The 24,940-nt window shown below is 36.1% G+C and overlaps 1 protein-coding gene across 3 annotated transcripts in view; it reads left to right on the top strand.

Moving 5' to 3' along the window:
• The window catches only part of LOC137237231 (facilitated trehalose transporter Tret1-like), a 65,064-nt gene that overhangs the window by 6,890 nt on the left and 33,234 nt on the right, over positions 1–24,940 (top strand). Inside the window, exon 1 of one of the 3 annotated variants that reach the window (XM_067760627.1) lies at positions 23,822–24,051. The exons of the other annotated variants lie outside the window; for them this stretch is intronic. The gene's annotated coding sequence lies outside the window, so the exon portion shown is untranslated. Of the gene's footprint in view, positions 1–23,821; positions 24,052–24,940 lie in introns of those variants that run through there. 3 annotated transcript variants of the gene reach the window in all.

Here is a 24,940-nt window from a genome sequence, read left to right as displayed (position 1 = left end):
CAGCCGAAATTCTGGAGGAAGCGTGCTCAAGCTGTTGTCGTGTCAATGGTCAGATGGCGATTAACGGAATAACCTCACATATGACTTTATTCAGAAACGTTCTGAAATGCAAAGCATTGGAAAAACTTTGCTCAGGGCGGAAACATACATCTATACTGGGTTTGCGGTCATAAGGGGATAGAAGGTAACGAAAACGCCGCTATCGATATACGTCCAAATCCATTTGGGAGAAATAAAAAAAAGGAGTTGTGTATGATCAATCCAGCAGGAAAGATGTGTACAAAAGTGAGGGGCTGCAAAATATATACGATCATGTGCAAAGTATACGATATTAGACTCGCACGAGGCATTGTCTTCAATATCAGGACGATAAAGAATTGGTTACACTCCGATAAATTTTCCACAACAACTCGATAACTTTTTGATAGCATCGATGGGTAGCCGATAACTTTTTGATTATTGTTCTATAATTTTTCGATAACAAACCAATAACACTTCGACTACAGTTTGGGCACTTCGATGACAAATCGACAACTTTTCAATAATTAATCGAAAACTTTTCGATAAGAAACCAATAACTCGTCGATAAAAAATCAATAAATCTCGATAACGAAACAACAGCTCAACGATAACAAATCGCTAATACTTCGATAACAAATACCGTCGTCCGGTTTTGGTTCCTGCTCGGTTTTCACTTATAATATTTTGTTTCCCTTTCCCTGTTCCCATCCAATAGGCGCGACCATTCCGCTTTCCTCGTTTTTCCTTTTCTTCCTTTCCCCTCCTTTATCCATACAGTGAGCATAGATGTTCCACATCAAAAAACTGAATTGAATGTCGGTGCCGAGACCGGGTCTGGTTTCCATATTTTTTTTCCCTAAACCTTTGAGTAATATTTTTTGCTTCACAACAACAATAACAATAAAAGTACACGGTCCCCAAATTGCATTTTTCTAGAATGTTGTTTAGATATTACAATTTCATAAAAATTGATATATTTCACGTGAATCGGTGGTGGTGATATGTAAACAATGATTCAATTGATTAGTTGAAGCATCATCTAAACTATTTGTAAAGCACTCACCTGTGTCGACATCAAACTGCTGTACTCACCAACAAAAATTCATATTGATAAAATTGTGGGTATGGTCATGAATAAGCTCTTGAAAAATATCTGCCTTGGTATAACCCAGCAAGCAATTTGATCAATCTAATGTGAAATTCCTTAAATGACATGCAAATGCTATTTATCATAGAAAAAGTTTTTAATCAGGTATCTTGATAATCATGCTGAAGTTAATACCCAAAATATTATTTGAACTATCAAAGTATGCACGGCGACGAAATACTCCAATAACAAAAACACTACAGTTAACTTAAACTTGCGGGACTTATCAACTTCGCTTGGATTCTAAGCAGGACACTTACATTTTTGTATTAAAAATAAAGTTTTTTTTTTTGCAATAAAATTCAGCCCTCGCCATGGTAAATTTAGTGGGTACTGTACTTGTACTCTACACCAAAATCCCCATACAAAACTTTTGAGCAGATTAAATTCAGCCTAGTTCCTGAAATCATCCTGAAAGAGTGCCTCATAAGTAGTCGCAGAACGGACTGGAAAATAACCAAACAAAAACATATCCGAAAATAATGGAAAACAGGGGCGAAACGATCCGCTCCTATATAATTTAAAGAATATCCTGAAGTTATCGTGAGGTAATCCCGAATTGATGCCGTAATTAATTGGAAAACTGCCCGCTTTTCCAATTTCCACTGGAAATATTTCAGGTATATTCCGAAGCAATCCTCCCCATATAATACTCAACCAGCCTGAAAGTTGCTGTGAAAACAGTCCTGGAACGGTTTCAATAGTCTTAAAATAACCAAGAAACGAATACCGAAATTATACGAAGACAATAAAGAAATTGTCATGAAATATTGATGTTGATGCGTAAACAACCATGAAACTATTGTGAAACAGTCCTGAAAAGATCTGAATCACAAACCCCAAATGGTCCGGAAACAGTTCCAAAAAAAATCACGAAATAAGCGCGAGGAGTTTGTCAAAACAGTCTCCTCATAGTCCTAAAATTATTTTATAATAGACACGTAGCGATTCTGAACACAATTCCTAAATGGTCCCGAAGTAATCATTCAGAGCCCATTTCCGAAACGGCCCCAAATAATCGCAAATTTATTCCGAAATAGTCCCGATCAGATTCTAAAAACAGTCCGAGTATCACGAGATGGTCTAAAAATTATTCGTAGTGATCCATAAATGGGCCACGAAACAAACCCGAAAGTCGTGAAATGATCCGCACTTACCCCTGAAACTTCCTTTATAGATAGCTAATCCTCAAGACGGACCTAGCATAGGCGTTAATGCCATGAAATTTTCCCGAAAATCCCCGTAACTAGCACGAAAATAATTTCATAATGATCCAGAAATACTAACGAAATGATCAAACTCATCTTGTAATAGTTCTGAATCGATCCAGAATATACGGTAAGATATGCCATGTAACAAATTTTGGAAAGAACATTTATGCCACATATATGTGCATCAGTAGTGCTCTCGAGAGCTTCGTAGACCTTCGAAAAACTATTCGGCGTTCATATACATGCCTTGTGCGCGCAGCCATAGAGAAAGCAAGCAGTCAATCAGTTTTAGCTTTTACTTCAAACACTGCCGACCTAATATGAAACTTCTTACTCTCTGAGAGCACGCGAAAATTTTCATTTCTATAACATTGGCCATAGATGCCATCGCCGGTAAAATTAAATCTGGGCATTTTCGAATCAATTTGGGCATTTTACATGGTAATGGTAGTAACTTTCGATTGGTGAAAATGTTGGATTTTCAGTCTTCGTATTTATATTAGCGGATGGATATAGGTTATACCTTTGTGGTGTTTTGCATCCTTATGATTTATTTTATGATTCTTACTAAAATTAGTTCAAAGACGTATATTTATATCATGGTCCAAAAGGCGGAAACTAAATATTTTTCCCGTTCAAGCTATCCTTGGAATTGCCTTTCATCGGAGGTCCGCCGACAGAAAGGTGTTCTATAAATCTCAAATTTACTTAACTAAAAGTATAAAGTTGAATTACGTCATGACGGGCTTTGGTCGCAATTGTTTGTCGACAAATCGATGATCGCAGAAATGCCTTGAGAAAAGGTTTTGAAGAGATTTACAAGGTATAATCGAAAAAGCTGTAGTCTTGTCCCATCTGGCGTGTTGTATCAATTTTTCGAAATGTACAATAAGTTAAGAGGTAAAACTTTACATGAGGTGTTGCGGCTAAACCAATCCCAAAAAAGTCAGCAGAGGTATCGGAAGGCTCGTTTTGACTTCGGTATTTGTACTACGAAAGCAGAAATTAATAATAATAAAAATGTTGCTTCTGTCAAAAGATGTTTGCATATAAATCAGGACCGATCTAAAATCGCTGAGGGGATCCATATTTTTTCTTCGTAGAACATTGTGGTTGGGTCCTACACGGGCTATGCCATATGGTTTGTGGCGCAAGAACAACATAAGTATTTCTGAGTTTGCAAAAAATTATAAAAGATACACCGACCGCCTCATATTTTGAAATTGTTTTTTTTGTTTTTTTTTTGCAAATATGTTTTGATAGAACTAAAATTTTTCATTTCCGCTTCCACATAATTGATATTGTGGTTAAACCTCATTTTTGTAAATATTTTTACAAGTCAGGACCTAATATAAATTTTTACTCACTCAAAAAAGCATCGATCTCTTACACAGCATTTATGGCATATTGTGACGAATATTAGCAACACTAAGGCATACTTTCATCTCTAAGCCGATACTAAGCAGTCACTGGTATCTACATAAACGAATCAATCATTATGTCTACACATATGTACATACAAGAAGCGGAGATATATGCACAAACACATATATCTGAGATGCTCACGAAAGTATGCAATCATCGGTCGAAGTATTACTCACATATACACGCGCATATGAGAAGCTATAAACGTGTATCTGTAGTTTATAGCTGGTGAGTTTATAGCTGGTAAACAAGGAAGGAGAAATGCCTAGAAGTATGCGAACGAAGAAACCGAAGAGTATAAAAGCAGCACCAGCTGAGGCATGGGCAATCAGTTTGATTTAATCACGCTATTGGTTGTGAAGTGTTATTGTGAAGTACTTTGAAGTAGTCTAATAAAGACAAATTTTGCATTATTGAATATTGGAGTTATTTATTCAACAGTTTAGTGATTCCAACGTTAGAAGAAGATTTGGAATAAGCGGAATATCCCTAAATTCGTTACAATATTTTATTTGGCTCAGCGGCAACGTTTAACAACAGATGTCCTTGTTGTTGTAGCAGTGCTTCGCCCCATCCAATAGGCGCGACCGATCACAAATTGCCCTTAATATCCTTTAACAGGAGTCGAGGGAAATTTGCAGTTTCAACAGGGGTGGACCATAGTGAAAGGGGTGTTAGAAGCGATGGTTCCAAATTGCAATCGAAGAGATGTTGGGTGTCATGTGGGACACATTTCAAGCGGGAAATACATTTGTATATAGGGGCTGATTCTGGATAGGTAAGAGTTTAACCTGTAACAGTACTCAAATCGAAGTTGAGCTAGAGTGCCGCGCGTTTCCCTATGAAGAATGCTTTCCTCTTCTGCGAGTTCTGGGTATTTTTCTTTTAACAACAGATGTAGTTCAAACATTGTTTACTATATAGTTTGGCAGCTTAAGTAGAGGTTATGTTGCGAATAGAGTGGAAGGCAGTGGACTAGGCAATCGAATGTCATATAATGAAGAATGGTGTTCGGAGATTTTTCAACGTTAAAAAAAAATGATAAAAGCTTTAATATAAATAAAACTATTATTTTAATAACAACAAAAACGCCATATATATTCTGTATACATAAATTTGTAAGGATTATCTCACTTTAAAATTTGAATTAAATAATCTAAAGTTTTTTTTTTGAAACTGAGTCGAGAACTGTGCGTGTGAATGTGCGAATTTTCACCGATCAGGTGTTAATTGCGCTACTTGGTAAAATTTACAATGAGTTCAAAGCTGTTTCCTGGAAAGGAATGATCAATGGCTTACTGGGAAACGAATTGAGAGAGAAGTTACGTTCCATTGAGACTTGAGCGAGATACGGATAGAAATTTAACATGCAAATGCAACAACAACGTTGTGATCCTGATATTTATCTGGTTCAATTTCTGATCCGTATAGCAGTTCTGTTCGTTTCGTTTTCTGTAGTAGATTTTTTGACAGCTAACCACTTTTGAGTTGGTAGCACTCATAGCTCAACTATATGGTTGGCTCATCTCTACAGCAATAACATACCTTTGTTCACATTGCCAAAATTAGCGTGTTGGTGTTAGACGAATGGAATGGAATGAAAACACAAAACTTAGCAGAATTTGTAAGTAGTAAGAAAATGTTGTAAATTCGTTGGTTTCTTTTTAAGTTTGCCATCTCCTTCTGACAATCCCTACTCCAGTGAAATGAAAAAAATAAAATCAGCTGGTGAGATGAGCCAACCATATAGTTGAGCCATTGTAGCACTGAACTAAATACGTGTACATTTGTGTATACATAAAAGATCTCGCCATATTTAAAAGCAAAAACACTGAAAGAGTAAACAACTTGAAGATGATGTAAGGAAAATAAATAGTTTGCTTACGTGCGAAACTATTTAAATGTTAATAATTATATCAGTATCTTAAAAATTTGTTTACGTTTCTTGTTATTTTCTACAAAACAGATGCTTTATATTAGTGCTGCCAGGTCTCATAAAGTTGATCCAGATCGTTCCAATGAGATTTGAGCCAGAGCCAGAGCTCGATAAACCAATGGAACGGCCCAAGAATGAATGTTTCATATATTTTCATCTGTGACTTCATGCAGTAAAGCAGTAAACAACTCATGCGTGCATTCTATGCTCAAATGTTCTTCATGTAAACACATACTACTACAAAAAAAATTGCGTTTAATTCGAAGCTCTGGCGACGTCGTGTACAACTGATGTACATACATACATACTTACAGGCAGAGGTTGCAGTGTAAACAGTGATTGAACACATTTGTTTTACTTTGTTAAGAATTAAACAATTAAATGCCAATCACGTGCATTTGTGTTTTTTGCAATTGGAGATTTTGTTTTTCGGTTGTACCAATATAGATCCATTCATATATATGTGCGGAAGTGTGTACATACATTATACATATAACATCTTTTTGTTTTCTCATGACTAATATAAATATTAGCCGTGTTTTTTAACACGCGTATAGTCGTTTACGCTTAAACTTGATATGGACTGCTAATCGACAAACTTTAAATACACCTCTGAAATTGCTGCGCATAAATTTTGTCCTACTAAATTTCAATACGCATTATACTCAGATGTAACTGAAATATGTGTCTTTGTTTCACCCTGTACCCTAATTTTATGTATTCTATCTGTGTCCACAATTCATCGCAACTGATTCAGCTATATGTTATACCCTATGGCCATCAGAGCGTTGCGTCTCCGCTTTTCGGTACACCCTGTTGCTGTAGCTAGTTGTTTAACCACAGCCGCTAGATGGGTCTCCTAAGCATTATCTAAGCGAAGATAGGCGTTTTTTAACAGGCGCAAACGAAACGTATACGCGCGTGTTAAAAAACACGGCTATTGTATCATTAGCCGTGTTTTTTAACACGCGTATATCCGTTTACGCTTAAACTTTATATTGACTGCTAGTCGACAAACTATAAATACACCTCTGAAATTGCTGCGCATAAATTTTGTCCTACTAAATTTAAATACGCATTATACTCAGATGTAACTGAAATATGTGTCTTTGTTTCACCCTCTACACTAATTCTATGTATTCTATGTGTGTCCACAATTCATCGCAACTGATTCAGCTATATGTTATACCCTATGGCCATCAGAGCGTTGCGTCTCCGCTTTTCGGTACACCCTGTTGCTGTAGCTAGTTGTTTAACCACAGCCGCTAGATGGGTCTCCTAAGCATTATCTAAGCGAAGATAGGCGTTTTTTAACACGCGCAAACGAAACGTATACGCGCGTGTTAAAAAACACGGCTATTGTTATTGTACTATTTGTGTACGAACACTTTCAGTAGGTATGGAAATTTCCATCAACGTTTTTGGCAGGAAATTATTGACGCCGTTTCAAGTGGCCCTGCGGCACCATTTCGTTTATTTGCCTTGAGTACCTGGATACTTATAAAATGCGTTATTATGCAATTGATTCACTAATCAAATATATCTTGTAAATAATAAAATAACACATTTATTTATTTGATTACCTTTTTGTTTTTTTTTTTCTTTTAATTGTCAGCTATGGCCAATATGAGTAATCAATAAAATATTTTGCTTTGAAAAGATACATAAGGGCCGAGTTCTATATAATTTTAGTTTCAAATTCCTTAAAGCTTCCTTCGAAGATTAAAATATTTAATAGCTGATTCCCATATTTGTATGCTCATCTAAGTGTTCAACCAGCTGGGTTATGAGGCGCTAACTTTAAACCAAAGCGCGTACGTCATACATTCTGGGAACTTCCCAAAAATAATAAGCTTTCCAAACATAACTCCAGCTCACTTATGCAAGGCAGCATGCATGTCATATATTGAGTACATTGTGGGGAATGCCGTGATCATGCCTCTGAAGTTATAAATAGGATTTGAAAATATAACTCACGCTTGCTCATACCGCATAGCCCATTCGAAAAAAAAGCAAGAAAAGAATTCCTCTTTTGGATTAATGTACGAATGAATTATATCGCAAACCTACACCAATAAAGAGCTGAGCCGAAAATGTGAAATGTTTCAATTCGGCACACTATCGGGCTCCATAATTCAATACCTACTGAGCTATCCTCACTTAGGGAGGACTTTATAAAAATTAAAGTCCATTGGCTTATGTGGAAAGTCAACCAGTTCCTAACATTTTCTGAACATTGTGATTTTTTTGATTTGATCCCCATTTTGAACTGGATATACGATATGAAGTTAAGAAGAGTTCGATTTAGTAGATGGTCTCCAAAAATTTTGGCCTTTCGCACACGCAATAAGAGCACAATTGCGCTATTTAAATCAGACCACTGATTTAATGTCTCATAAATGATCCATTCCTCTGCGATTTGAGTACTCCTGCAAAATTACGATTTTGTTTCATATAAATATACTTTTATGGATGTATTGTGGACTTGGTCAGTCCTTTGTCTGATACAAATCTGGTACACTCGAGCACTAAGACCTTCAAACACCGCTCGGTTAAAGCAGGGTGGTGCCTTCATCTAATACGAAATTTCAAATAGTAATAAATTAATATTCACTAGCGAAAATAGTTTGTGGTTTACACCACTCCTGTGCTGATAGCCTTAAATACTTTTAGTTTGTGTTGGTTGGCTGCTTGCTGTGCTGCCGGCCGGGGAGACTACTCCCAAATAGTGATCTAAGTGTCATTTTGGTGCACTTTCTCCTCCAACCAGACTGTCGTACGCTGAGGTTGTTTTACTTTCGGCTGGATAAATATACCTCAAATACACCTGTCGTTGAAGGGGATGACCATTCTTTCGGTGCACTCAAAAAAAAAAGTATCACTATCATTTTAATACACAATGTGCAAAAATGAAACTCTAAGCGGTTTCATTTTCGTGGTATCAATGCAACGATAAATATTATAAAAAGTATAATTAAAAGTATCAATTTTGTATCTTGAATATTGATTTGCCCATGGAAAATATTTGTTTCGCCCTTAAAATGTATCAAAATGATAACTGTATACATTTGTATGCAGTCTATTAACCTGACAAATACAAGTATCAAACTAATATTTCGAAAATGTCAATAACATAAGATCATTGATGACGAAAAAAAGATATGCAAAAATTGCACATTGATGCCTAGATGGCATCGCCTTGATGATAATTTTGTTTTGAGTGTGGGTAGGCCAAATGCACAGTGTCCAATAATTCAAGCCGAGACTTTTAATATTCTCTTCCTCGAACTTTTTGTTGGTTTTTTCTAGTTGATTGGAATAAAGTTCCAATTTCGAATTGCAGTTTTTTTGAGATTGGTATGAATATCTCTCTTTATTCCTGTACGTGGTCGTTTTACCATGGCTGCTTCTGTAATGCCTAGCGATGCATCGGTCCTCACTAGTTCATCCGATTTTTCATATCTGTCGATATTTTTGTGACCAGATACCCAAGTTTTCTGCTACGAGTAACATCCTTTAACAGTTATCGATGGCCTTAGAGGAGGCGAATGGTGAATCTAACGCATTGAGCGCTGCTTGCATGTCAGAGTATATTAACACCTTACAGGCGTTTATATGATTCTCCCTCTGTATTGTTGGAATATACTAGCTGTGAAAGATGGAAGATGAAGATTGCTATTTTTAGCTGTTAGAAAAAAAATACCTGCACCGTCAGTAACGAGTGAGGTGGCACCCTCTTTGCAAACTATGTATGATGACCAATCCGTTCTCGAGGGAAGCTTCACCTTAAAGCTTCACCTTAAATGTATCGAAAGATAATCTGTTGTAGAACTCACATCGGGGAGTCTTCTAAGGATACCACTGTGGTTATTCATGTCTGAGCCAATAGCTATTAGGCGTATGTGGAGGTCCAATGGCAGCAAATTAAGGATAACATTAAACGCGTCAGTTGGACATAACCTAAGTGCTCTTAATTCTATGAACTATGAAATTTGGTATTATTATTCATTCTTAGTACGGGGTGTATACGTAACATTAGTCTCATTTTTAATTTCCCTGTAGGAAAATCTATATTTAGATACTGTTGCGCTGCAATTGTATTCGGACCCATTATTAGTTCGCTATCTGTCTCTTTTACATGCGCTCAACGGGCGAATTTAATATGGCGATGCTCTAGAGGATGGGAATTATTCCCGATGCAGTAACGTATCTTTAGTTCTGACCTAGATAAAAATTTCCACTTAGAATATAAACTTACAGTTTATATATAGTTCTGCTTCTAGTAGGATTTTTAGAATATCCATAGATCGGTCTCAAATATAAATTGCTCTTCATTTTCTAAAAGTACTCTATTGAATTTGTACCCATTGTACCCTGGCAATTCACGTAACGAAAAAGCTTTAAATTGTATGGACTGAAGGCGTACTCATAGTCGAAGTCCTTAAAGCTTAAAGTAGTTCTTTATAAATATTGTTACGAATGTTAGCGGCACTAAGGGGTACTGCCATCTCTATGCCGATGCTAAGCAGTGACGTGAATGCACATCAATAATTTAATCATTTTGTCTACACCTATGTACGTACACGCAGCGGAGAAGAGATGCACAAACACATGCAGATATCTTATCTGAGATGCTCCTAAAGGTATGCAATTGTGATTGTGGAAGTGTCGCTCACACATACAAGCGGATGGGGTATGAGAGAAGCTATAAAAATTATACACCTGTAGTTGTAGCTGAGAAATATATAACTAACTAGTAAGTTCTGGAATTAGAAAAGCCTAGAAATATGCAACGAGGAAGTCGGACAGTATAAAAAGGCGACAACAGTAGAGGCGAGTAATCAGTTTAATTTAAGCTATCAGTCAGTTTGGTTACTAAGCAAGCTAGTTGCAAAGTATAAGTGTTATTGTGAAGTACTTTAATAAAGGCCATTTTTCCATTATTCAATATTGGAGTTATTTATTCAACAGTTTAGTGATTCGAACTTAGCAGAAGGTTGCAAATAAGAGGATTTGCAAGTATGTTCGTTACAATATATATTTACGCTGGGTGCGAGGAAGCCTAAATTTTAGGTACCTAAACTAATATTCCAATGGAAATTTCCAGCACTGCTACAATTTAAGCAAAAAGCGGTCAAAACTGTGCGAGTACATTTGACAATCTAAATTGTTTAAGCTTGAAATTTAATACCAAAAATTGAACTTTGAAACTTTAGCTGTATTTGCAATGCATAGTTTTAAATGGCCATGGACTAAGAAGGGTTCATAGTAGGAGTTCCCAAGATAGGAATACATGAAACTGAATCTGATTCAACTTGTAAGACTGTATTGGATAACATGTTGAGGGGATCTGCCTCTATCTAGGGTAAAATGAAACGGCTAACATTAAGCATGTCACTATTTACACATTTTTGGCCAGTAAGTGACCATTTCTGAAAAATTTGTGCAGACTTTGATCCACATTCCTTGCCATCATCGTGTGGCGATTTTGTTTCACTGCAAAAACTCAACTAATTGGCACCGTATTTACAAATCGATTGCCACAACTACCACATCACTAACCATCGCGGCATTGGCTATATGTTCACTACTATATTTTTATGCAGATGCGCATTTCACAGAAAATTTAAAAGTGAAAAACAAAATTGAAGAAAAACCTTTAATTTTTTTTTTATTTTTAAAACTTGGCTTTTCAATTTAGGTTGAAAAGTACGCTCAAAAAAATTCTAAATTTTTTCTTTTGCACTGCCTTGCCGACAGTTTCCAGCAGGTGCTGAAACTGTTATTCTTTTTATAATATAAGTCCTTGCAATACTATTAATTTTTGACTTTAATTATATTTGGATCAAGATAAAAATAATTTTAAGGCCAAAATAAAAGTCCTTCTTGAAAACAAAGAAACGGAATTAAAAATTTTTTTTTGGCCTTAAAAAATAAAAGTCCGGATTTAACTTTATTTCCAGACGTTTATTTTTAAAAGTCCGAGTTTAACTAGTTCTATCGGACTCAAAAAATAAAAATACAGATTTTACTTTTATATGTGGACTTTTATGGAAAAAGTTCGAAAAATGAAAAGGATGCATGATTCGACATGATATTGCTATAGGGATACCTAGGAACTCAAACATTTTCACTTAGGACAATTTTTTGACCAGGACTTTTTCGACTCCGAAAAAAAAAATATTATTATTTTCCAGACCTAGTTTCCAGTGATTTAGGTTCTTTGTGTATTTAGGTAGAAATTTGGGTCAACTCGCACACAGCCTTAATATGAAATATAAAAACCAGTGATTGAAAATGCTATATTACTACGTAATTTTTATACCTTTCATGAACATGAAATGGTATATTAACTTTGGTCCGATGTTTGTAACGTTGAGAAATATAGAAGATGGACTCACCATTAAGTATACCGAATTGATCAGGGCGACGAACTGAGTTGATTAGCCATGTGCGTCCGTCCGTCTGTCCGTCCGTCTGTCTGTTTGAACGCAAACTAGTCCCTCAAATTTTGAGATATCTCAATGAAATTTGGCACAAGGATGTATTTTTGTATTATATTAGACATTTGTCGGATCCGGTAGGATCGGACCACTAAAACATATATCTCTCATACAACCGATCGTTCAGATAAGACGATTTTGGTCATCCCTGCCGCAATTTAGAAAGTATAAACGTGAAACTTGGTGATATTTATTCTAATATATCATAGAAGATTTTTTGAAAAAATCACTTTGATCGGAGCTATATGTATATAGTATATACCTATCCCATACAATCGGTCGTTCAGATAGAAAGATTTTTGGCCATTTTTCCCTTAGTTTCCAGTATAAAAACGTGAAACTTGGTGACATGTATTCTAATATATCATAGAAGATTTCCTGTAAAAATCATTTCGATCGGAGCTATATATAATATATATCCCATACAACCGATCGTTCAGATAAGCGGTTTTTTTGCCATTTTTTATTTTATATTTATCTTAAAAATCGTTTAGGTATGTACATCTGTTCACTATATATTTCTTATCTTATACATCCGATTATTTGGAGATTACGAACGGGATACGATTATTGTTCAGCCCCATTCATGAAAGCTATGAAGTCTTCGGCACAGCCGAAGACAGTCCCGTCCTTACTTGTTTTTCTTGCTATTGCTCTGGCACTGCATGAAGCAGAGCCGTGCATAAAAAAGTGATAGCATTCCCTATGCTCCGCTACGAGCTACGTCGTGTATTACAGCGGAGCAAATAGCAAAATAAAACCTCCAAACGAAACGGTGTTTGATAGGGAGCAAAAGCAAAACAAAAAATTATGCTATTTGCTCTTTTGAACAGTATTATGCAGAGTTTTCCCTTTTTCACACTGCAACTTTAAACAAGTAAGGACGGAACTGTCTTCATACCTTTCATGAATGGGGCTGAACAATAATCTTATCCCGTTCGTAATCTCCAAATACTCGGATGTATAAGATAAGAAATATATAGTGAACATATTGGAAACTAAGGGAGAAATTGCCAAAAATCTTTCTATCTGAACGATCGGTTGTATGGGATAGGAATATACTATACACTTATAGCTCCGATCAAAGTGATTTTTTCAAGAAATCTTCTATGATATATTAGAATAAATATCACCAAGTCTAACGTTTTTGTATTGGAAATTAAGGGAGAAATTGCCAAAAATCTTTATATCTGAACGATCGGTTGTATTGGATATATATTATATATAGCTCCGATCGAAATGATTTTTTCATGAAATCTACTATGATATATTAGAATAAATATCACAAAGTTTAACGTTTTTATATCGGAAATTAAGGGAGAAATTGCCAAACATCTTTCTATCTGAACGATCGGTTGTATGGGATATATACTATAAGTTAAGGCAACCGCTTACCAAGTTGACCCTTACCAACGGCCTGCACGCGCAACTTCATTAAATGCTTCATCATCGATTTATTTGTAACAAACAACAGTCAGCAATAAGCACAGTAAACAACAGTCAGCAACGATCGCAGTAAACAACAATCAGCAATAGTTCGATTTTGGGCAATAACAAGAAATAGGGCACACAAGCAAATGCAACGTGACGTATGGCCAATGATAGGTGTAATTTTAAGTTAAGAAATTCATTGTAATTATTCTTAAGTTGAATCACAACCAATAAATATGAAAGCGGACACAAGTCCGCTACCTTTTTAAAAATATTAAACGTACTATAAAACGTTAATTGGCGCCCAACTAAGGGGCCGGTGTTATTGTGTTCGATAAAATAAGTATTCGGTCGAATAGTATTTGGCAAAAAGTGCCAACGCGAAAAAACGAGTTTCGTGAATATCGAGGCAAAAGCCAGCCCCAAAGAACCCAGCGTTGGATTCCTGTAGGAAGAACGCACGTCTCCAATAGTGCGATTTGGCGATACCAGAGTAGCGGCAGCAAAAAGGAGCAATATCCCACCGCCAGGAGGCGCTTACCGTAAGATTAGTTTAGGTAATATAAATTTTTTTTTTTCTAAAGTGAAATTATATCGAAGTGATTGAAAAAAAATAAAGGAAAGAAATTACATATATCGAAAGTATACCAAAATATTAAAGTGAAAAAAATTATAAATTATTGATGCAAAATAAATCATATCGAAATTATATCAGAATATCTTAGCGAAAAAAAAAAAAATAATAAAAATAAAATATTTATTATTGAGAGAAAAGAAATTAGGACAGACATAAGAATTTTGAAAAAAAAAACAAAATCCAAAAGAAAGAATAAGAATCATAAGGATTTACCACAAAATTTTTTTAGGAAACTAAATATTGCTTAGACTAGTTTACAATCTAATATACCAATTTATAATAATATCTGGCTTGTACAGCCATAAAATAATATAATTCAAAGCTGCGATTCACCACGTTCGTGGGGACCCTCCAGCTTATAACAGCGAATATTCTCTGCGATTCACCACCAAAGGGACCCTCCAGAGAATAATAACACGAAAAAAAAAATATATTAATAGTATTAATAATAGCAAACTGAAATAATATAAATTTTTCAAACAATGTCAAACCCTAATGGCATAATCCGACCCCCTGTGTTAAATGCAAATGCGCCTAACCCACCTTCTCAACCAACTACCGCTCCTTCAGGTCAATTTAATATGGATCAATTAACAACCATAGTGACAGGACTTGTCACCAATATCCTTAAGCAGGAAGGACGAAATTTAGTACAGGCAGCCCTTAACCCAAACGGTTGTTTTTCCAACATATCTGACGTAACCATAGACGAAAACCACTTGAACAACATAACGGAACTCGACAAAATACCGGACGTTGTTCGATGCCTCCGCGAATTTTCTGGTAATCCAGGAGAGTTTAACTCTTGGAAAAAAAGCGTAGATCGTATCCTTCACATCTACGAGCCCCTAAAAGGAACGCCAAAATACTACGGCATCCTTAATGTTATAAGGAACAAAGTTGTGGGCAACGCCGATATTGCTCTCGAATCTTACAATACACCATTGGATTGGAAGGCTATTTCAAGATGCCTTACTCTCCATTATGCCGATAAGCGAGATTTAGGTACTCTCGAGTACCAAATGACCTCTCTAGTGCAGGGCAACCTCACTATTCAAGAATTCTACCAACGCGTCTATTCCCATCTCTCCCTTATCCTCAATAAGCTCGGATGCATGGAAGTCGGTGCAGAATCTATGCATTTACTTACCCGCACATACCGTGATAAAGCCCTCGACACTTTCATACGAGGACTGAAAGGTGATCTACCAAGATTGCTTGGAATGAGAGAGCCAGTAGATCTTCCCCAGGCTCTTCACTTGTGCCTAAAATTGGAGAACCAAAGCTTTCGTTCCCATTACGCAATGAATAGCAATAGCGCAAATAGGAAGCCTCATGACTTCCGACCACCTCTACCACCCAAAAAACCAGCCAATGAATTTTACCCCCAGTTGGCATACATGCCAAGACCTCAGATGCAAGCCCAGAATCTTGCGTATCACTATCGCCCTCAACCTACCTTTAACAATTTCCAAAATAATCAACCAAATAGACCATTTGGTCAACAAACCCCTTTCAAGCCTCAACTTCCACGTCCAGAACCAATGGACGTCGACAAATCCCTACATTCAAGAGTGGTAAACTATATGAATAGACCACAAGCCAATAATGGTGTGAAGAGACAATCAAACTCCTCACAACAAGTACCCCTAAAACAGCAGAGTAATTTCCACGTAGAAGCAAGTGAGCAAGATTACCAGCAAGACCACCAACAAAACTACCAACAAGATCCACAATACAACACTGACCAATACTATCAACCAAACTGGACTCCTACTGCACAGGAGTACGAGACAGCATTAACAGCAGAAGAAAATGGACAATCAGTCCAGGAATACGCTGAGGGATGCTCATATCCTGAAAAGCAGGACCATATTGATATCCATTTTTTAGAATGAGAAGTTCTTCGTTACCCTACGTCGAATGTAGAACGAAGAACGGGAAAATTCTTAAAATGTTGATCGATACAGGATCGAGCAAAAACTATATCCAACCCTGTCATGTCCCAAAGAAAATACCCAACGACGAACCCTTCATCGCGAACTCTATTGCCGGACAGGTTGCAATTACCCACCATACCATCATTAATATATTCGGCAAGAATGACACACCTTTGAAATTCTTCTTACTTCCCACATTAAAATCCTTTGACGGAATAATAGGAAATGACAGTCTTAAGGACCTTTGTTCAACAATAAATATACGCGACGATACCCTGACATTAGGTAATGGCCTAAGAATAAAAATTAAACAAAAACTTTCTCCAACCGTTAATAAAATTGACATTAGAACTGACCATATGACAGCTACACAAAAACAACACATACACCATTTGACTAGACGTTATCCACATCTTTTTTCAGAGCCCGATGAAAAATTAACATACACCACTACAGTAGTAGGAGAAATCAGGACCTCCTCTGATACCCCAGTCTATACAAGATACTACCCATACCCCCTTGCTATGAGAGACTTCGTAACAAAAGAAATAGGAAATCTACTAAAAGATGGAATCATCAGACCATCCCGTTCACCATATAACTCACCCGTGTGGGTTGTGCCAAAAAAAATTGATGCATCAGGACAAAGAAAATATAGACTAGTAATAGATTACAGAAAACTTAACACTCAAACAATAGCTGACAGATACCCAATCCCAGAAATCAATGAGGTTATCTCACAGCTGGGAAACAACAAATATTTTTCCGTTCTCGACCTGAAAAGTGGCTTCCATCAGATTCCATTAAAAGAATCAGACATTGAAAAGACAGCATTTTCGATTAACAACGGGAAGTACGAATTCACAAGACTTCCGTTCGGACTAAAGAACGCACCCTCTATTTTCCAGCGCGTACTCGACGATATATTGAAGGAGCACATAGGAAAAATATGTTATGTCTACATAGACGATATAATAGTGTTTGGCAAAGACGAACAAAGCCATCTTCAAAACGTCGAAACAATTTTTCATACGCTAGAAAAAGCGAACATGAAAGTCCAGCTCGACAAGTGCGAATTTTTTCGTCAAGAGGTCGAATTTTTAGGATTTATCATATCCCCCACAGGTATAAAGACCAATCCCGCTAAAGTAAAAGCCATTCAAGAATTCCCGTGTCCACGAACATTGAAAGACCTAAGATCTTTTCTTGGCCTCTCGGGCTATTATCGACGCTTCATCAGAGATTACGCTAAGCTAGCAAAACCTCTGACCTCGCTTTTAAGAGGGGAAGATGGACATGCGTCCAAAAATTCTTCCAACAAAAAGCCGGTTGTGTTCGATAACGACGCTATTGATGCCTTCAATAAAATAAAATCAGCATTAACATCCCAAGAAGTCATACTATCGTACCCTAATTTCAAAGAAGAATTCCACCTCACCACAGACGCTTCAAACTACGCTTTAGGTGCCGTCCTTGAACAATCGGGGAAACCGATAACTTTCATATCTCGATCACTAAATAAAACTGAGGAGAATTACGCCGCAAATGAAAAAGAAATGCTGGCAATAATTTGGGCCCTCACTTCCTTACGTAACTACTTATATGGATCTGCAAAGGTTGTAATTTTCACCGATCACCAGCCACTCACTTTTGCATTGAGCAATAAAAACCACAATGGAAAAATGAAAAGATGGAAGTGTATCCTGGAAGAATACAACTATGAGATGAAGTACAAGCCCGGAAAAACAAACGTTGTTGCAGATGCACTATCAAGACCGCCACAAACTGACATTAACACCCTCACAACTACAGAACATAGCAACGAAAGCTCCTCACACCCTCTCATTCCTGCCACTGAAGCCCCCATAAATGCTTTTAAGAATCAATTGTTTCTAATGTTTGGCAACGAGGATAGCTACTCGTTCCAGTTACCATTCCCTACTTTCCACAGACATACAATTACAAAGCCAAACTTTTCTACACAGGACATCATTGATATATTTAAAAGATATTTAGATCCAGCCCTCGTCAACGGTCTGTACACTACAGAAGGGTTGATGGGTAAAATTCCGGAAGTATTTCCTCTCCACTTTAGTAATGTTAAAATCCGTTACACACAAACTCTACTTCAGGACGTCACATCAGAAACAGAACAAGAGCAAATTATAATCGAAGAACATCAACGAGCTCACAGAAACAGCCGCGAAAATAAAAAACAAATTTTACGTAAATTCTACTTTCCAAGAATGTATGCGAAAATTGAACAATTTGTAAAAAAGTGTTCAACTTGTCGCGTCCAAAAATACGATAGGCATCCAGCAAAACCGCAAATTCAGCCGACCCCCATTCCTCAGTCTCCAGGTGAAATAGTTCACGTTGACATATATTCCACTGAGAAAAAATTAATACTTACCGCAATTGATAAATTCTCTAAATACGCCCAGGTTAAAATGATACCTTCTAGAGCAATAGAGCATATTAAAGATCCGATTCGAGAACTAATGATCGCATTTGGAATACCAAGACTCGTAGTAATTGATAACGAAAGATCTCTTAACTCTGCCTCAATCTCATCCTTACTTAAGGATGAAATGTCCATTAACGTCCACACCACACCACCGTACAGTAGCACAAGTAACGGTCAGGTAGAAAGATTCCACAGCACACTTTCAGAAATAATGAGATGTCTCAAAAGCAATCAGCCTACAATAACATTCGAAGAACTTCTATTTAAATCGGTACAGGAATACAATTCGTCGATTCACTCAACCACAAAGAACAAACCCATAGAGATATTTTTCGGAAATAGACTTTACAATGACCCACAACAATTAGAACAGAAAAGGCAAGAAAACATTGCCTTACTCAGGAAAAAACAAGAACAGGATCTCTCGTATCACAACAAAAACAGACCTGAAAATAAAAATTTCCCCGTAGGAGAAATAATCTATGTTAAAATTAACAAGAGACTAGGTTCCAAACTAACTCCAAAGTATAAAAAGGAGGAAGTCTTGGAAAATCACAGGACAACAGTTAAAACAGTATCAGGACGAACAATTCACAAATCTCTAATAAAAACCTAATTAAATTTCCAGGCAAAATGGACCTCTACAAACTTCTTATTCTCCTCATTACTACTACTACCTCTTCCTCAGACGTTCGAATTCTAGACAACAGCAAATCCCAACTAGTAACAATAGACAATGGACAAGCGAAAATACAAGACGGAACATTTAGACTTATTCACCTCATCGACTTAGAAAAATACGAACAATTTTTGACAGAGACATATGAAGAGATAAATAACCAAATCCCTAACGATCACTTCCTATATCCCCTCCTCAAACATGAAACCATTCAAACCCTTGAAATCCTAAATACACTTAAACCCTCTAACATCAATTATAAAACTAGAAGATCCATTGATATATTGGGAACGGCATGGAAATACATAGCTGGATCTCCCGACCACGAAGATTTAAACATAATAACCAATAATTTAAATAATCTAAACGAAAATAATAATGAGCAAGTAGTAATTAATAACCTATTTGAAAAAAGAATAAATAACATAACTAATATAGTTAATAGAATGATAAACACTATTAGAAAAGAGGAAAATGTTTTAACGGAAATCATAATAAATTTGCAAAATAGAATTAGGTTAATTAAGGAAGAATTAATAAATATAAAATATGCCATCCAATGGGCAAAAGAAAATATATTGAACTCTGTAATATTAAGCCGAAGAAGCACTAGAAATATCACAAATAAATGTACTAAGTAAAGGAATGAAAATTTTATACATGGTTAAAATACCGCTGACACTGAAAGAAATATTTAGAAGAATTATCATACGACCTGTAAAAAGGGCAAAAAATACTATAATAAAAACTGAGTATAATGAAATACTAAAAAGAAAATATTCACTGTACGGAATAAAAAATGATTGTGAAAGTTATAATGATCTAACGATCTGTAAAGAAACAAATGTTATAAATTTAAGTAAAGACTTATGTGTAGCTAGAATAATAAATAGTTTAAATTCGACTTGTTCGACAACGAACGGCCATCACGTCCCTACCTTAGAAGAAATCAAACCCGGAATAATATTGCTAAACCGGTTCGAAGGCGAAGTGCAAACTGATAAAGTATCTCAACCAATCAATGGAACGCATGTGATAATATTTAACAATGCAACAATAAAAATAAACGGCCAAACATTCGAAAATGTTGAAGCAAGACCAATTGAAACCATTCCCGCAATACTACAGCCAACTCCATTAGAAAAAGACCACATTGAATTACTCTCCCTAGAAGCTTTAAAAGACCTGCACATCAAAAACACGCATCAAATCAATTCTATTAAAAAAGCGACACTCTCTGTCGGAAGTTTCACAACGGCAGCATTCCTAATAATCACAATACTTATTTTTTTCCTAAGGAAACGATCAGTGGAAATACGATATGTAGAAGAAGAAATAGCAAAGCCAGTACAATCTATTACGAATCAAGAAGTTAGCCAGTCAAGTCAAGAAAATCATATTCCAACATATGTGAGTTTTAACAATTTGCCATTCTACTAATGATCGAGGACGCTCACACTTAAAGGGGGAAGAGTTAAGGCAACCGCTTACCAAGTTGACCCTTACCAACGGCCTGCACGCGCAACTTCATTAAATGCTTCATCATCGATTTATTTGTAACAAACAACAGTCAGCAATAAGCACAGTAAACAACAGTCAGCAACGATCGCAGTAAACAACAATCAGCAATAGTTCGATTTTGGGCAATAACAAGAAATAGGGCACACATGCAAATGCAACGTGACGTATGGCCAATGATAGGTGTAATTTTAAGTTAAGACATTCATTGTAATTATTCTTAAGTTGAATCACAACCAATAAATATGAAAGCGGACACAAGTCCGCTACCTTTTTAAAAACATAAAACGTACTATAAAACGTTAATTTATATATAGCTCCGATCAAAGTGATTTTTTCAAGATATCTTCTATGATATATTAGAATATATATCGCCGAGTTTCACGTTTTTGCTTTCTAAATTTCGGCAGGAATGACCAAAATCGTCTTATCTGAACAATCGGATGTATGGGAGATATATGTTATAGTGGTCCGATCCTACCGGATCCGACATATGCCTAATATAATACAAAAATACATCCTTTTGCCAAATTTCATTGAGATATCAAAATTTGAGGGACTAGTTTGCGTTTAAACAGACATACGGACGGACAGACGGACGGACGGACAGACGGACATGGCTATATCAACTCAGTTCGTCGCCCTGGTCAATTCGGTATACTTAATGGTGAGTCTATCTTCTATATTTCTCAATGTTACAAACATCGGACCAAAGTTAATATACCATTTCATGTTCATGAAAGGTATAAAAACATCAACACAACGATACGTCAGCTCCAATCACAAATAGTAGTGAAGAAGACAAAGTTCTGAATAACAATGCGAACAGACTAAATAGCACAGAAATTTTTTTGCTCCCGATTCAATGCAAAGAGCAATTCTTTTGGAGTTTTTATTCTGGCATTTGCCTCGCTCTAAAACACCAAATAACTCATAGCAGAGCATAGTAGTGCTATCGCGGCTCTGCCCTATGCTTTGTTCCTGTTCAGAGCCAGAGCAGGAGCAGATCACACCATTTCATTGCTAGTAAAAACACACACTTCCAATTTTTGAACTAGGAAAAATCTTGTTATTATCGAACTAGTACTTATTGGTACTTTAGGTCTAGTTCTAAACTACACATGACAGGGATGTATGCACCTAGTTTGCCTTGCATCAAGGTTTTGAAATCATTTTGTTTTGTTAATTTGCCGAATGGCACTGAAGATAACACAACGGCGAAACCGGTTTGTCTCCAAACCAAATTTGACAAGGAATGACGGAAAATCGTTGCAATGTTCATCAATTATATAGCTGTAAATTTTTTTTTTTAATTGAACACAAATAGCGGATAGGCTCGTTTATTTCAAACTTGGTTCTACAGTGCTTCAAGAACAGAGGTTGGTAATAAATGGGTGAAAATATAGAAGGCATATTATATAGCGCAACGAATCGTATTTTCGCGTGTAAGCCAGAATTTGTATGAGACAAGAGCACTCATTCAGCGCTTTGAATATAGGTGAACGTGATTGACAGTGATAGCGATGCAAAGTGTCACGGCGTCATACATAATCTGTCCTGTAAATTCATTTCGCTTAATAAGAAATTATGCATTCAAATGCAGATAAAAACTTAGTTTGCCACCCGTCGTAGCTCCATGGTCAAAAACTGATACTTTACCAATCGCGAGGTTGTTAGTTGTATGAAAAAATCGGTTTTATAGTCCTGCAAGAAAAACACATGTTTTTAGACCTTATCAAGTAACTAGAAAGTCTAGTAATGGGGTTCGAGCGGTATAGGCTAGAAGGTTCAATGTGATCATATTAAATAGTTCGCAAGATGGTCGTGCTTGTACCTCAACGATGCTTGTTCGCTGGACGTACCGGATCTATATCCGGTAGAGGACCATCAACATCGATCACACTCATCAAAACATTAGGGGAGTGTCTTTATCGCTACAACAACAACAAGATAATGATTATTTTAATGCTAGATAACTCAATTTTACACACTACTCATTGAGTCCTGTCAAGCAGATAAGAAGAAATCCAGTAGATAACGCCTGGTTAAAAGCCAAGCAAGTCTGGAGTCGATGAATAAAAGAAATGTTTAATGAAAGCTTATCCTTTCTACTGTAACGCCTGATGTGTATTCCAAGAACTTTCGGAACGCTCATTTACGAAGACGTAGGCAAGATATGAAAAATGTATTTTTTGTCGGTAAGCTTTAGTTAAACGACACGACAAAAAACTGGCAGCGAATGTTCTAAAAATGTATGTGATAAACCACAAACAACACAATGATGAAATACTTGTTTTAAAATTTTCAGCGGTATCCCACAAGTTTTCGGTCTTTTGATAGACCAATTTTTATTTCTTTTTTCTTTGATTTCCGGCACGAAAATTTACTATCGAGTCCTGGCAACAGTTCTTTTAAAAAATAATACTTTTATCATGTTCAGTGACTTAAAGTACGACTACACTTCACTTCACTTAGCCATCTAGGTAATTACATACACGTGTATATATTTATCACTACATATGCAGCTGCATTTTTAAGTGCATATACGCTTGATAACAACAACAAATTGGCGACGCAAACTAACCTTATCATACGAGTAGCGCTTATCGCTTACGTTCGGGCCCAATTGAACTTGACGAATATGGCAAAACAATCGGTGATTGGATGTCAACTTTACTCTCACTCACTGATAAGCGGAAGCACTTAATGCTAAGTAGTTTTATTAATGATAACAGATATACATACATATGTATAATATAATACATAAATATCGCCTACATATTTTCATATATTTTGAGATCGCGCGATTAATGTTCGTTATATTAACGATTGCGGCCGGCTTTACTAATCTGCGACGTCGCATTGTGATGCGTTAATTATCACAATTTAATTGATGGTGAGATGTCTTAAAGCGGCAAAAACTTTAAATTCAGTACGAAATCGCACAAATCAATCATTGTAGCGCGAAACGTGGCCAATTAAGGTTCCTGCTTTTAAAAGTGAAACGAAAGAAAAAATAAATTTCGTGTTGTTGCATAAACGTTCGAAGGATATATTTTGACGTTAAGCTCAATCTACATACAGACAACAACTAAGAAAAACCTATAAGTGTACAGTGCGGAAGAAAGGAAATAAAGTGAGAATTATGTTTTGTTAATTTTTACTAAGTATAAAGAAACAGCATTCTGTGTGACACTCATTTAACTTTTACAAGAAATAATATTTTAAAAATATGTACATATGTATGTACATAATTATTATGTAAAGAATTTTGTTTGTAACGTATCTTATTTTTAAAGATGCGCCGTCTTAGTTTTTTACGTGAATTTCTCAAACGATTTAACTTTTGACTATTTAATTACTAACTTAAAATGCTTAAATATTCATGGCACACGCGACTAAAGTCTATTGTATTTATTAAGTACAAACTAACATAAATTGTGTTTGCAAAATATGTGGATAATTATCCAGCGTGTGAATTGAAAAGCAAAAAAAGCATTTAATGCTAGACCGAATAGGAAAATATTTTACTTGTAATTATATTCAATTGCGCTCGGCTTGCTTAATGAGGTAGGCAACCTAGAGAGCAGCTAGCGGCATAAAGGAAAATGTTTTGCTGAAAGAAAGGAGAGAGTGCAACGATGTACAGTTCTTTGGTGTGATTTTTTTTTGTTTTTGGAGAAAACAAGAAATTTTTCAACAGTTCAATGAAAGTATGAAGTCTGAAAATGTATGCCCAAATTCAATTTTTGTTCCCTCTCAAAAAAGATTTCTATTATTTTTTGAAAATACTTTTTAAAGGCTGGTATGGTACGAAGATTCGAATTTTTGGAAAATTTTATCAAAATTTTATCAAAGCTAATTATTTCCGGCCACCGTGGTGTGATCGTAGCGTACCCCGACTACCACACCGTATGCCCTGGGTTCACACCCCGGACAAAGAAACATCAAAATTTTAGAAACAATAGAACTTAGAATAAAATTTGTCTAAGCGGGGTCGCCGCTCGGCAGTGTTTGTCGAGCGC

Source organism: Eurosta solidaginis, chromosome 1, assembly GCF_040869045.1.
Source record: "Eurosta solidaginis isolate ZX-2024a chromosome 1, ASM4086904v1, whole genome shotgun sequence".
Lineage (NCBI taxonomy): Eukaryota > Metazoa > Arthropoda > Insecta > Diptera > Tephritidae > Eurosta > Eurosta solidaginis.
The sequence above is the reverse complement of the archived record's forward strand: the minus strand, read 5'-3'. Positions and strand labels throughout refer to the sequence as shown.